We start from the raw sequence: 12,698 nt of genomic DNA on the forward strand, positions 1-12,698 counted from the left end.
TTTAAGGGACTAGATCTGACAGACAGAGTGCCTGATGAACTCTGGATAGAGTTTCGTGACATTGTACAGGAGACAGGGATCAAGACCATCCCAAAAAAAAAAAAAAAAGAAAAAAGAAATGCAGAAAAAGCAAAATGGCTGTCTGGAGAGGCCTTACAAATAACTGTGAAAAGAAGGGACATGAAAAGCAAAGGAGAAAAGGAAAGATATACCTATCTGAGTGCAGAGTTCCAAAGAATAGCAAGGAGAGATAAGAAAGCCTTGCTCAGAGATCAATGCAAAGAAATAGAGGAAAACAACAGAATGGGAAAGACTAGAGATCACTTCAAGAAAATTAGAGATACCAAGGGAACATTTCATGCAGAGATGGGCTCAATAAAGGACAGAAATGGTATGGACCTAACCAGAAGCAGAAGATATTAAGAAGAGGTGGCAAGAATACACAGAAGAACTGTATAAGAAAGATCTTCATGACCCAGGTAATCATGATGATGTGATCTCTCACCTAGAGCCAGACATCCTAGAATGTGAAGTCAAATTGTCCTTAGAAAGCATCACTACAAAGATAGCTAATGGAGGTGATGAAATTCCAGTTGAGCTATTTCAAATCGTGGAAGATGATGCTGTGAAAGTGCTGCACTCAATATGCCAGCATATTTGGGAAACTTAGCAGTGGCCACAGGACTGCAAAAGGTCAGTTTTCATTCCAGTCCCCAGAAAAGAGAATGCCAAAGAATGTTCAAACTACTGTACAATTGCACTCATCTCACATGCTAGTAAAGTAATGCTCAAAATTCTCCAAGCCAGGCTTCAGGGATACATGAAACTTGAACTTCCAGATGTGCAATCTGGTTTTAGGAAAGGCAGAGGAACAAGAGATCAAATTCCCAACATCTGCTGAATCATCAAAAAAGCAAGAGAGTTCCAGAAAGACATCTATATCTGCTTTATTGACTATGCCAAAGCCTTTGATTGTGTGGATAACAATAAACTGTGGAACATTCTGAAAGAGATGGGAATACCAGACCACCTGACCTGCCTCTTGAGAAACTTGTATACAGGTCAGGAAGCAACAGTTAGAACTGGACATGGAACAACAGACTGGTTCCAAATAGGAAAAGGAGTATGTCAAGGCTGTATATTGTCACCCTGCTTATTTAACTTCTATGCAGAGTACATCATGAGAAACGCTGGGCTGGAGGAATCACAAGCTGGAATCAAGATTGTTGAGAGAAATATCAATATCCCTCAAGTATGCAGATGACACTACCCTTATGGCAGAAAGTGAAGAAGAACTAAAGAGCCTCTTGATGAAAGTGAAACAGGAGAGTGAAAAAGTTGGCTTAAAGCTCAACATTCAGTAAACGAAGATCATGGCATCCCGTCCCATCACTTCATGGGAAATAGATGGGGAAACAGTGGAAACAGTGTCAGACTTTATTTTTCTGGCTCTAAAATCACTGCAGATTGTGATTGCAGCCATGAAATTAAAAGATGCTTACTCCTTGGAAGGAAAGTTATGACTAAAGTAGACAGCATATTAAAAAGCAGAGACATTACTTTGTCAACAAAGTTTCATCTAGTCAACGCTATGGTTTTCCAGTGGTCATGCATGGATTGAGAGTTGGACTATAAAGAAAGCTGAGCGCTGAAGAATTGGTGCTTTTGAACTGTAGTGTTGGAGAAGACTCTTGAGAGTCCCTTGGACAGCAAGGAGATCCAACCAGTCCATCCTAAAGGAGAGCAGTCCTGGGTGTTCATTGGTAGGACTGATGTTGAAGCTGAAACTCCAGTACTTTGGCCACCTGATGCGAAGAGCTGACTCATTTGAAAAGACCCTCATGCTGGGAAAGATTGAGGGCAGGAGGATAAGGGGATGACAGAGGATAAGGTGGTTGGATGGCATCACCAACTCAATGGACATGGGTTCGGGTGAACTCCGGGAGTTGGTGATGGACAGGGAGGCCTGGCGTGCTGCGGTGCATTGGGTTGCAAAGAGTCAGACACGACTGAGGAAATGAACTGAACTGAACTGAGCTACAAGATTAAAGGCAAAAGAAAATTTATAGATGCAGTGTACCCTATTGGTAAATCTGTTTCCTATTAAACTACTGGTCAACTATTCTGAAACCACTATAGATGTATATATTAGAACTGAATAAATAAGCTTATAAAAATCTGACTATGTATATATACATAGATTTTTCACTGATGTTTAATTCAGTTAGGAATAGAATTACCATATAATCTAGCAATTCCACTCCTGGATATTATATATACCTTAAACAATTTACAGCAGGGTATTAAACAGATATTTATACTCCACATTCACAACATCATTATTTACAATACCCAAAATATGGAAGCAACCCAATGGAAAATTATTCATCGTTAAAATGGAAGGAAATTCTGATACATGTTACAACATGACTAGACCTCAAAGAAAATATACTACATGAAAGAAGCCAGCCACAAAAGTACAAATATTTTGTGATTCCATTTATACAAGTTATCTAGAACACTCAGATTCATAGAGACAGAAAGTAGATTGCCAGGACCTAAGAGGGAGTAGGAAGTTATTGTTTAATGAATATGGTTCCATTTGGGGAAGATGAAAAACTTTATGGAGATAGATGGTGGTGAAGATTGCATAATAATGTGAATGTACATAATACCACTGAACTGTACACTTAAAAATAAAGTGCTAAATTTCATTTTTTGTCTATCTTGCCATAATAAAATAAATAATAAGTCAGTCCTTAACTCATGGCCTGAAATTGTTGAGGATACTATATGTACATTAAGTCTATTCTTAGAGCATTTAAAAGTTTAATGTATTTAATGTATATAGAGAAAAAAAATGGACAAACACTGATATTAGGCCTTTAGTGATTGCACATTTTTTAGGAAACTGTAATTCTGTGAATAAGGAAACAAAAAGAATATGAGGTTTAAGTGTTTACCAGCAGATACCTGCCTTCTCTTTCATCAGTAATATAGAAGACACTCCATTAAACAAACATATTGCCCTCTTTGCTACCTCCACCTGCCCCTTAGCCCGTATTATTACTTGCATCAATCTTGAGTCACACAGAATTACTTAAGCCTCTCAGAGCTATGCTCTCTGACTTTTAGTATTGTACACTTCCCTCCCATAGCATATTTGTTGCTCCATAAGTAATTTAGCTAGAAAATTCTTCTAGCAAAAGGCCTGTTAAGTTTCACTATTGTTTTCACTCATTAAGTTGAGACAGTAAGGGAATAAAAATTCCATAACAAAACTGAATAGCTTATACTCTGTAAAAGCCATTGTTCATTGCATATTGAAAATTTTATATTGAAGTCTTAGAAAAATTCTAGTTTTGAATGCTATTGTAAGGTAATTTTCCATTGTAAAATACAGACTTAGAGCTGTATATGTGTGGATACATGTGCCTTTCTTTGTCCTCAAACTCACATAGACATTTCCAATCTTCAATGGCCATAGTACCGGTTATACTTTCATCACACAGAGATGGGAACCAGCCCACTCTTCCATGTGATATGTGTTAAACAGTGGTAATTTTCATTCCATGAAATAAACTATTGCAGAGGTGAGTACACCCTAAAATTACACTGAGTCAGGAAAAAAGATTACATAAAAACATTACCTTAATGAATAACTGTTCAATAAATATTTCTCATGGAATCAGATAAATCCAGGATTTCTTTTGCACTCTTATTAGGTAGTTGGAAGAGATGAATATAATTATGGAGAATGGGCCAGATGGCACATTTGAAACCCAGTGGGATAAACCAGATGGAATGCTGTTATTTTGCCCATTTATCTATGAATAGAAAATAGGTAGGGGGATGGTTCTGGAGCCTGTTGATAATAATGATTTTCGGAAGATTTCCTCTTGTTTCTGTGGTGGGTATATGTATAAGTGTTTGTGAGTTTGATGTAGCTATAGTAATGCAAAATAGGAAAAGTGAGTGGAAAGCAGTTTGTATCATTTTACAGATTCCTTCTGAAAAACTGTGAAAAAAAGATGCACCAATTTTAAATAATTATGAGAAAAAAGAAAGCAAACTGTCAAACATTTTGAGCTAATTAGCATTTGTCAGTGTAATATTCTGTAGGCTACTTTATGTGAGCTGTGACTCTGTATGCGGTGTTTGTGTATGTGAGAGAAAATAAAAATAGAAATTAGGCTCCAAAGGGAGCATTTTTACATAGAGAAATGAAGTGGTTTTTTTAGAAGTAAAGACTTCGTGAGTTACTGGGATTTTACCACCTATCTGATTGTTTGTACATTCAGCACAATAGTCCTTTATAGTTTGCACCTTGAAAAAGGGGTAGTAATTTTCAATGCTTAGTTATTTTTTTTAAGGGGGTAGAGATTTGCTGGATTTTCTTTGACTCAAATAACAAACACATTGGCAGCGTAGAAATCCATAACACACACACACAGACAAAAATTACATCAAATAATACTTGTGCTTGCTATAAAACATGTACTGTTATAGTTTCTATTATATTTTTTCTTTCTTCTAGCTATTATTTAAATGTTGGTTGTATCCCCTTAAAATGATTTTGTGACTTATTTATAGGATACAATTATGAAAGCATTGCCATAGAGAATCTGATAAATTAAAATGATTTTGCTAAAATGCTCACCCTTAATCTTGAGTATATTACTTCTTCTTGTTTTACATTTCTGGTAATCAAAGTCAAAAGTTCCTAAAATAATCTTTCCTCTCAATGAAAGCCCTAATGGTTATCTGTCAATTGTACTATATTTTGCTGCTCCTTGTTTAAGATCAACGTTTCCTTAAAGAAGGGACACTTGGTAAAAAGCAGGCAAGTCAGTTAAATGGCAGTAAACAAACTGCAGCCTAGTTTGTTCTAATATAGGAACATTGCCTTGCCTCATGTAAAAACTAGTAAAAGTAATGGGAAGCAAGTTTAGGCAGTGGTCTTCCTCTAAACTTGTCAATTGCTGTTTTCCTCAAGCTTTAACCTTAAGGCAGATCAAAAAGTGAGCCAGGCAGACCATGCATTTCAGCACTGATCTCCACCCCCTGAAGACCCAGCAAGTCAGGCTAGTGTGGTTCACACTGGTTCAACCTCCCTCTCCCTTCACTGTCTCTGTGCACCAGCATTTTTCAAGTTCAATTCCTTGCTCCTGCCCTTCTTATCATTGTGCTTTTACTTTAACCTTGAGCTCAGCAGTTCCAGTTGGTATAACTCTGTTACTTGAAGCAATAAGCAACTTTTCTTTTCAAGTTAGGAACTTTTTGTACTAGTTTTTTGATGAAAATATTTTACTGCTGGAAACTGGTCTAATTCCCTCATAAGACTTAGTTTACAATCCTGGTTTCCAGAGGCCTTTCCCACCCACAAGGTGCTTTTGAATAGGCTGCTTTATTCACTTATCTATAGGGTGCTTTCAAAATGCTTCTGTGAAGGTGTGTGCCTCTGTGCCCCATGAAACCTTTCCAAGCAGAGTAAGACCGAACATGGCTAATGGGAAACTAGAATCAGGTTTAACTAATAACCCAGGACGTAAAAAATTAAAGAGATAATACAATTGACCATTAAAAAGACTAACTATGCTCTTTTATGATCTTTGCTCACTATTTACCCGATTACCTTGCGGCAGGATATGATTGCGCATCCATTAAGCATGTGCTAAATGGACTTTGTTGTTAAGTTTTATTTGATTATCACTCTAAACTTTATTCATGTTTATATAGCTTTCAAAGTTCATTGTTCATTTAGCATCTGCTCACAATTTAAAAATTACTGGGAAATTGTTGCATACTTAGGAATTAAGGGCAACTTGGCTTCCTTTGCAGAGAAGGCAATGGCACCCGACTCCAGTACTCATGCCTGGAAAATCCCATGGATGGAGGAGCCTGATAGGCTGCAGTGCATGGGGTCGCTAAGAGTCGGACATGACTGAGTGACTTCACTTTCACTTTTCACTTTCATGCATTGGAGAAGGAAATGGCAACCCACTGAGTGTTCTTGCCTGGAGAACCCCAGGGACGGGGGAGCCTGGTGGGCTGCCGTCTATGGAGCCGCACAGAGTCAGACAGGACTAAAGCGACTTAGCAGCAGCAGCAGTGGCTTCCCTTGTGGCTCAGCTGGTAAAGAATCTACCTGCAATGTGGGAGACCTGGGTTCCATCCCTTGGTTGGAAGATCCCCTGGAGAAGGGAAAGGCTACCCACTCCAGTATCCTCACCTAGAGAATTCCATGGACTGCATAGTCTATGGGGTCACAAAAAGTCCAACACAACTGAGTGACTTTCACTTTCACTGGCACCAAAGAGTACTCTAGATCCCTGAGTTCTAGACTTGACTCATCCAAGAGTGAGTTGTATGACCTTTGAGCAGGCTATTTAACATCTTACATCTTTAGTTTCTCTAAATAAACGGTAACTTATGTAGTAGATATGATTTTATAGTGTTATTCCTAGCAAGAAAAGACAAAGAGAGAGGATGAGATCTGCTTTGGCCATCATGGTTTATTAAATATGAATAAAAGAGAGGATTAGCCAGCAAGCCAACAAACTATTAGATACTGTCTGAATAAGTATTTTTAAAATAATTTGGTTGAAAATTTTACCTTAACTGATCACAGTTTACAATTGAATTTAGATTTTACACAGTTAAAATGAATGGGGAATGGATAAGAGAATTGAACACTAGGTTCTTGTTTTTAATGTATCTTTGTGATTGAAGCTTTTCTTGAGGACATTCCTATGGTTTTAGTGTGAAAGTTAATGGATTATTCAAAACATCTGGTTTTGGGGACAACATAGTAGTCTATCGTATTTATTTGATTTCTATAGTTTTTTCGATAGATTAAAGGAAATAGTCAAAGTGTAGGTTATATAGCAATATAATTATATTAAGTTACTATATTGTATAAAACAAATGTTAAATATGTAAAATAAGGTAAGAGTATGGTTTTAAACAAATAGGTAAATAGATTTTAAGGTATCCTGAATACATTAGCTTGAATCAAGGAGGAAAACAAAAAGAACACTTTAGAAATTTTTTTCTATATTATATTTTAGATAGTAGATAATTTATCCACAAACTTGTAACATTTTTCACAATGAGTGGAAATATTTAGACAAGTGACATTATTTTCTAAATGTCACTAATACAAACTGCTCAATTCTAATATTTAGGGTTATATTTAAAATTTCAATTTCTATTTTCATACCTCAGTTCCCTTAAAAAACTTTGCCATTGATGTCAGGAGAGGTTAATTGTTTCCTCATATGGTAATATTGCTACAGTATTTAATATTCTAAGATGTGGAATCATTTAATTTTCAAAATATTTTATTCTTGGCAACCTACACATATTTCTTTCTCATTATAAATCAGAGTTTCCTATAGATTAAATTATATTTATAGTTTGTGTTCAACTTATTTTTTAACCTTATATTTAATAGTTTGTGTTCCTAATATTTTTTGTCTCTTAAATTTTATTTTTTCCTATCAATAGTTTTTGTGCTCTATTCCTAAAAATAGTTTGATTATGCCCTCTAATTAAGGTGTTGAGTTTTGGTTTCACAGAACTTGAAACATTTCCCTTGTTATATTTTACTAGTTTCCATGACAATACTAGCATCTTCCTATTTGCCTTCCTTAGCTTTAAAAAAAATAATTGACAGATATCCCTTATTCAGTATCATTTACCTAATTAAATAATTCAACAAAAATTTAAATAAGCATAACACATCATTTCAAGATATGGCAAGTCAACTGCCCAATACACTAATTAATCTGAAATTTAAGATATATGTATAATAGATCATGTTTGATATTAATCTTCTTACAAAGAAAAAAAATCACAGTTTCCAAATTGCAAACAGAGGAGGTCTGTGAGGAAAGATGACAAAGACAGATTTCATACTCAGAATGAAAATAAAACCAGTCCTCTAAAGGCAGGGAGGAGAAGGCAGGGGCAACCCACTCCAGTACTCTTGCCTGGACAATCCTATGGACGGAGGAGCCTGGTAGGCTGCTATCCATGGGGTCGCTAAGAGTCGGACATGACTGAAGTGACTTAGCAGCAGCAGCAGCAGCAGCTAAAGGCAGGGAAATGGCAGAGGAAAGAAACAGACATTGTCAAAGTATACACACACGAATGACATTTAGAAAGTTTAAGGAGTCTTTGCAAGTTCTTTCCATTTCATAGTGAGTTCATTTGTGTTATCCTTGCCTAACCCTTGATATTGGTCTGGTATAAGGACAGACTCCTCAACTCTTTGCAGCAGGACTAATATTATTAATTCTTCATCAATAACAATAGTAATGGTGTGGCTCATCTCACTTGTTAATTGTCATGGTCAGTATTGGCCTTAGTCACTGAAGTAGGCTAATACTTGGGGTGGGCTTCCATGGTGGCTCAGGTGGTAAAGAATCCACATACAATGTGAGAAACCTGGGTTCACTCTCTGGGTTGTAGGAGGGCATGGCAATTCACTCCAGTATTCTTGCCTGGAGAATCCCCATGGACAGAGGAGCCTGGCGGACTACCCATGAGATCGTAAAGAATCAGACACAACTGACCGACTAAGCACATTACTTGGGGTACTGAATGAGAAATAGGCTAAGGACTATGCTGCAGAATAGTCCAGGAAAGCTCTGACATGTGGGTAGATTACTGTATATTCCAAACCATACCAAGTCATGATAAAAAGGATATGAATGTCATGAGTAATTATATCTCATGAGTGGCTCATCTCATTTCTGCATAGAATGTTTCATTGAGTTTCTCTTATTCCTTTTCAATAGCTATCAGTTTTCTCCTTTCTTCAATCCATATTTACCACAAAATCCTTTCTCTCCACCTAGAAATATTCTACTTTGCATTTAAAGTTTTGGAGCCTCCAGCTAAAGGACATTTCCTGGCATTTGGGTTTATAAAGTGAACATAGGCATGCTAATTATTTTTGCAATTTTATTCTCTTTAATAAGGTCCCCTAAGCATTGCCCTGATTTCAAAAGGATAAAGATGTATCCAGGCTCAGAATTTGCTAAAAATCTTTTTTAATAAATCCTTGATCCAAATAACTCAGTTTAAATCATATTAAAGTACAGCAGCTATTGCAGATTAATATCTTGAATTTAAATTTTTTAATTACTGATTATATGTACAAACCTCTCCATCAGTTTATATTCAATTATTTGATAATATCAATTAGTTGATATTTTTGATAACTGTGTATTTAATGATCTTAAAAACTTAAAATTTATTTTTAATATGCTGACAACTAAACCTTGATTATTTTCTGCCTCATTTCAAGTAGTTAGGTTGTCATTTACTATTCTAAACATCATGTCCTTGTATGCCTTACACTAATTTTTCCTAATATTATGACATTGTTCTTTTAATTTTTAAATTATTTTTAAAACAATTCCTATTTTATTTTTAATTGGAGGATAATTACGATATTGCATTGGTTTCTGGCATACATCAATATGAATCAGTCATAGGTATTCATATGTCCTCTCCCTCTTGAACCTCCCTCCCACCTCCCACCCAATCCCACTCTCTAGGTTGTCACAGAGCACTAGTTTTGAACTCTCTGCATCATATAGCAAATTCCCACTGGATATCTATTTTACATATGGTAATGTATATGCTTAAATGCTACTCTAGCAAATCATCCCACCCTTTCCTTCCCCAACTGTGTACACAAGTCCCTTCTTTATCTGTTTCTCTTTTGCTGCCTTGAAAATAGGTTCATTAGTACCATCTTTCTAGATTCCATATATATGCATTACTATACAATACTTGTTTTTCTCTTTCAGACTGAACTTCACTGTGAATAATAGGCTCTAGGTTCATCTACCTCATTAGAACTGACTCAAATGCATTCCTTTTTATAGCTGAGTACTGTTCCATTTATATATGCTCTACATGTTCTTTGTCCTTTCATCTGTCAATGGACATCTAGGTTGCTTCCGTGTCCTAGCTGTTATAAATAGGGCTGCAATGATTTTTTTTTTTTTTTTAATACCTATGGGTGTTCATTGGAAGGACTGATGCTAAAGCTGAAACTCCTATACTTTGGCCACCTCATGCGAAGAGTTGACTCATTGGAAAAGACTCTGATGCTGGGAGGGATTGGGGGCAGGAGAAGGGGACGACAGAGGATGAGATGGCTGGATGGCATCACCGACTTGATGGACATGAGTTTGAGTGAACTCCGGGAGTTGGTGATGGACAGGGAAGCCTGGCGTGCTGCGATTAATGGGGTTGCAAAGAGTCGGACACGACTGAGCGACTGAACTGAATTGAACTGAACTGATGGTTATAAGATTGCTAGATGAACATTTGTAATTGTCCTGTTTATGTATGTTTTTACTATTTTCAGCATTAAAAAACTGATAACCTTACTGGGATTCCCTTGTATGTTATTTGGTGCCTTTCCCTGTTGTTTTCAATATTTTTCTTTGCATTTAATTTTTGTCAGTTTGATTAATATGTGTCTCAGCACATTCCTCCTTGGGCTTATCATGTATGGGACTCATTGTGCTGCTTTTTTCTTTTAATTTTATTTTATTTTTAAACTTTACAAAATTGTATTAGTTTTTGCCAAATATCAAAATGAATCTGCCACAGGTATACATGTGTTCCCCATCCTGAACCCTCCTCCCTCCTCCCTCCCCATACCCTCCCTCTGGGTTGTCCCAGTGCACTAGCCCCAAGCATCCAGTATCGTGTATTGAACCTGGACTGGCAGCTCGTTTCATACATGATATTTTACATGTTTCAATGCCATAAATCTGGGTGAATGTTTCCTGCTCCATGTTAGGGACTTTTTCAGCTATAATCATTTCAAATATTTTCTCAGATCTTTTTCTTTTCTTTTTTTTCTGGGACCACTATAATGTGAATGTTGGTGTAAATGTTTAATGTTGTCCCAGAGGTCTCTGAGATTTTCCTCATTTCTTCTCATTCTTTTTTCTTTATTCTGTTCTGTGGCAGTGCTTTTCAACACTGTCTTCCTGCTCAAGAGTCATAGATGACCCACCTCCCAGAATATTGGAAATAAAAGCAAAAATAAACAAATGAACCTAATTAAAAGCTTCTGCACAACAAAGGAAACTATAAGCAAGGTGAAAAGACAGCCTTCAGAATGGGAGAAAATAATAGCAAATGAAGCAACTGACAAAGAATGAATCTCAAAAATATACAAGCAGCTCCTGCAGCTCAATTCCAGAAAAATAAACGACCTAATCAAAAAATGGGCCAAAGAACTAAACAGACATTTCTCCAAAGAAGACATACAGATGGCTAACAAACACATGAAAAGATGCTCAACATCATTCATTATCAGAAAAATGCAAATCAAAACCACAATGAGGTACCATTTCACGCCAGTCAGAATGGCTGCGATCCAAAAGTCTACAAGCAATAAATGATGGAGAGGGTGTGGAGAGAAGAAAACCCTCTTACACTGTTGGTGGGAATGCAAACTAGCACAGCCCCTATGGAGAACAGTATGGAGATTCCTTAAAAAACTGGAAATAGAACTGCCTATGACCTAGCAATCCCACTGCTGGGCATACACACCTAGGAAACCAGAATTGAAAGAGACACGTGTACCCCAATGTTCATCGCAGCACTGTTTATAATAGCCAGGACATGGAAGCAACCTAGATGTCCATCAGCAGATGAATGAATACGAAAGCTGTGGTCCATATACACAATAGAGTATTGCTGCTGCTGCTGCTGAGTCACTTCAGTCGTGTCTGACTCTGTGCGACCCCATAGACAGCAGCCCACCAGGCTCCCCCGTCCCTGGGATTCTCCAGGCAAGAACACTGGAGTGGGTTGCCATTTCCTTCTCCAATCAATAGAGTTTTACTCAGCCATTAAAAAGAATACATTTGAATCAGTTCTAATGAGGTGGATGAAACCGGAGCCTATTATACAAAGTAAGCCAGAAAGGAAAACACCAATACAGTATACTAACTCATATATATGGAATTTAGAAAGATGATAACGATAACCCTGTATGTGAGACAGCAAAAGAGACACAGATGTATAGAACAGTCTTTTGGACTCTGTGGGAGAAAGAGAGGGTGGGATGATTTGGGAGAATCGTATTGAAACATGTATATTATTATATGTGAAATGAATCGCCAGTCCAGGTTCGATGCATGAAACAGGGCGCTCGGGGCTGGTGCACTGGGATGACCTAGCGGGATGGTACGGGGAGGGAGGTGGGAGGGGGATTCAGGATGGGGAACACGTGTACACCCGTGGTGAATTCATGTTGATGTATGGCAAAACCAGTACAATATTGTAAATTAATTAGCCTCCAATTAAAATAAATAAATTTAAATTTTTTAAAAAAGAGTCATAGATGAGAAAACAAACTTATAGTTACCCTGGAGGGGAGGATGGAAGGAGAATAAATTGGGAGATTCAGATTGATATACACACAATGCTATATATAAAATAGATAACTAATAAAGACCTACTGTATAGCACAGGGAGTTCTACTCAGTACTCTATAATGATTTATATGGGAAAAGAATCTTAAAAAGAGTAGACATATTAAAGTGTATAATTAATTCACTTTGTCATAAAACATAAATTAACACAACATTGTAAATCAACTATACTCCCATAAAAATTACACAAAAATTAAAACTATTTCTTCCAAAATTTTC

This window comes from Bubalus kerabau, chromosome 2, assembly GCF_029407905.1.
Source record: "Bubalus kerabau isolate K-KA32 ecotype Philippines breed swamp buffalo chromosome 2, PCC_UOA_SB_1v2, whole genome shotgun sequence".
NCBI lineage: Eukaryota > Metazoa > Chordata > Mammalia > Artiodactyla > Bovidae > Bubalus > Bubalus kerabau.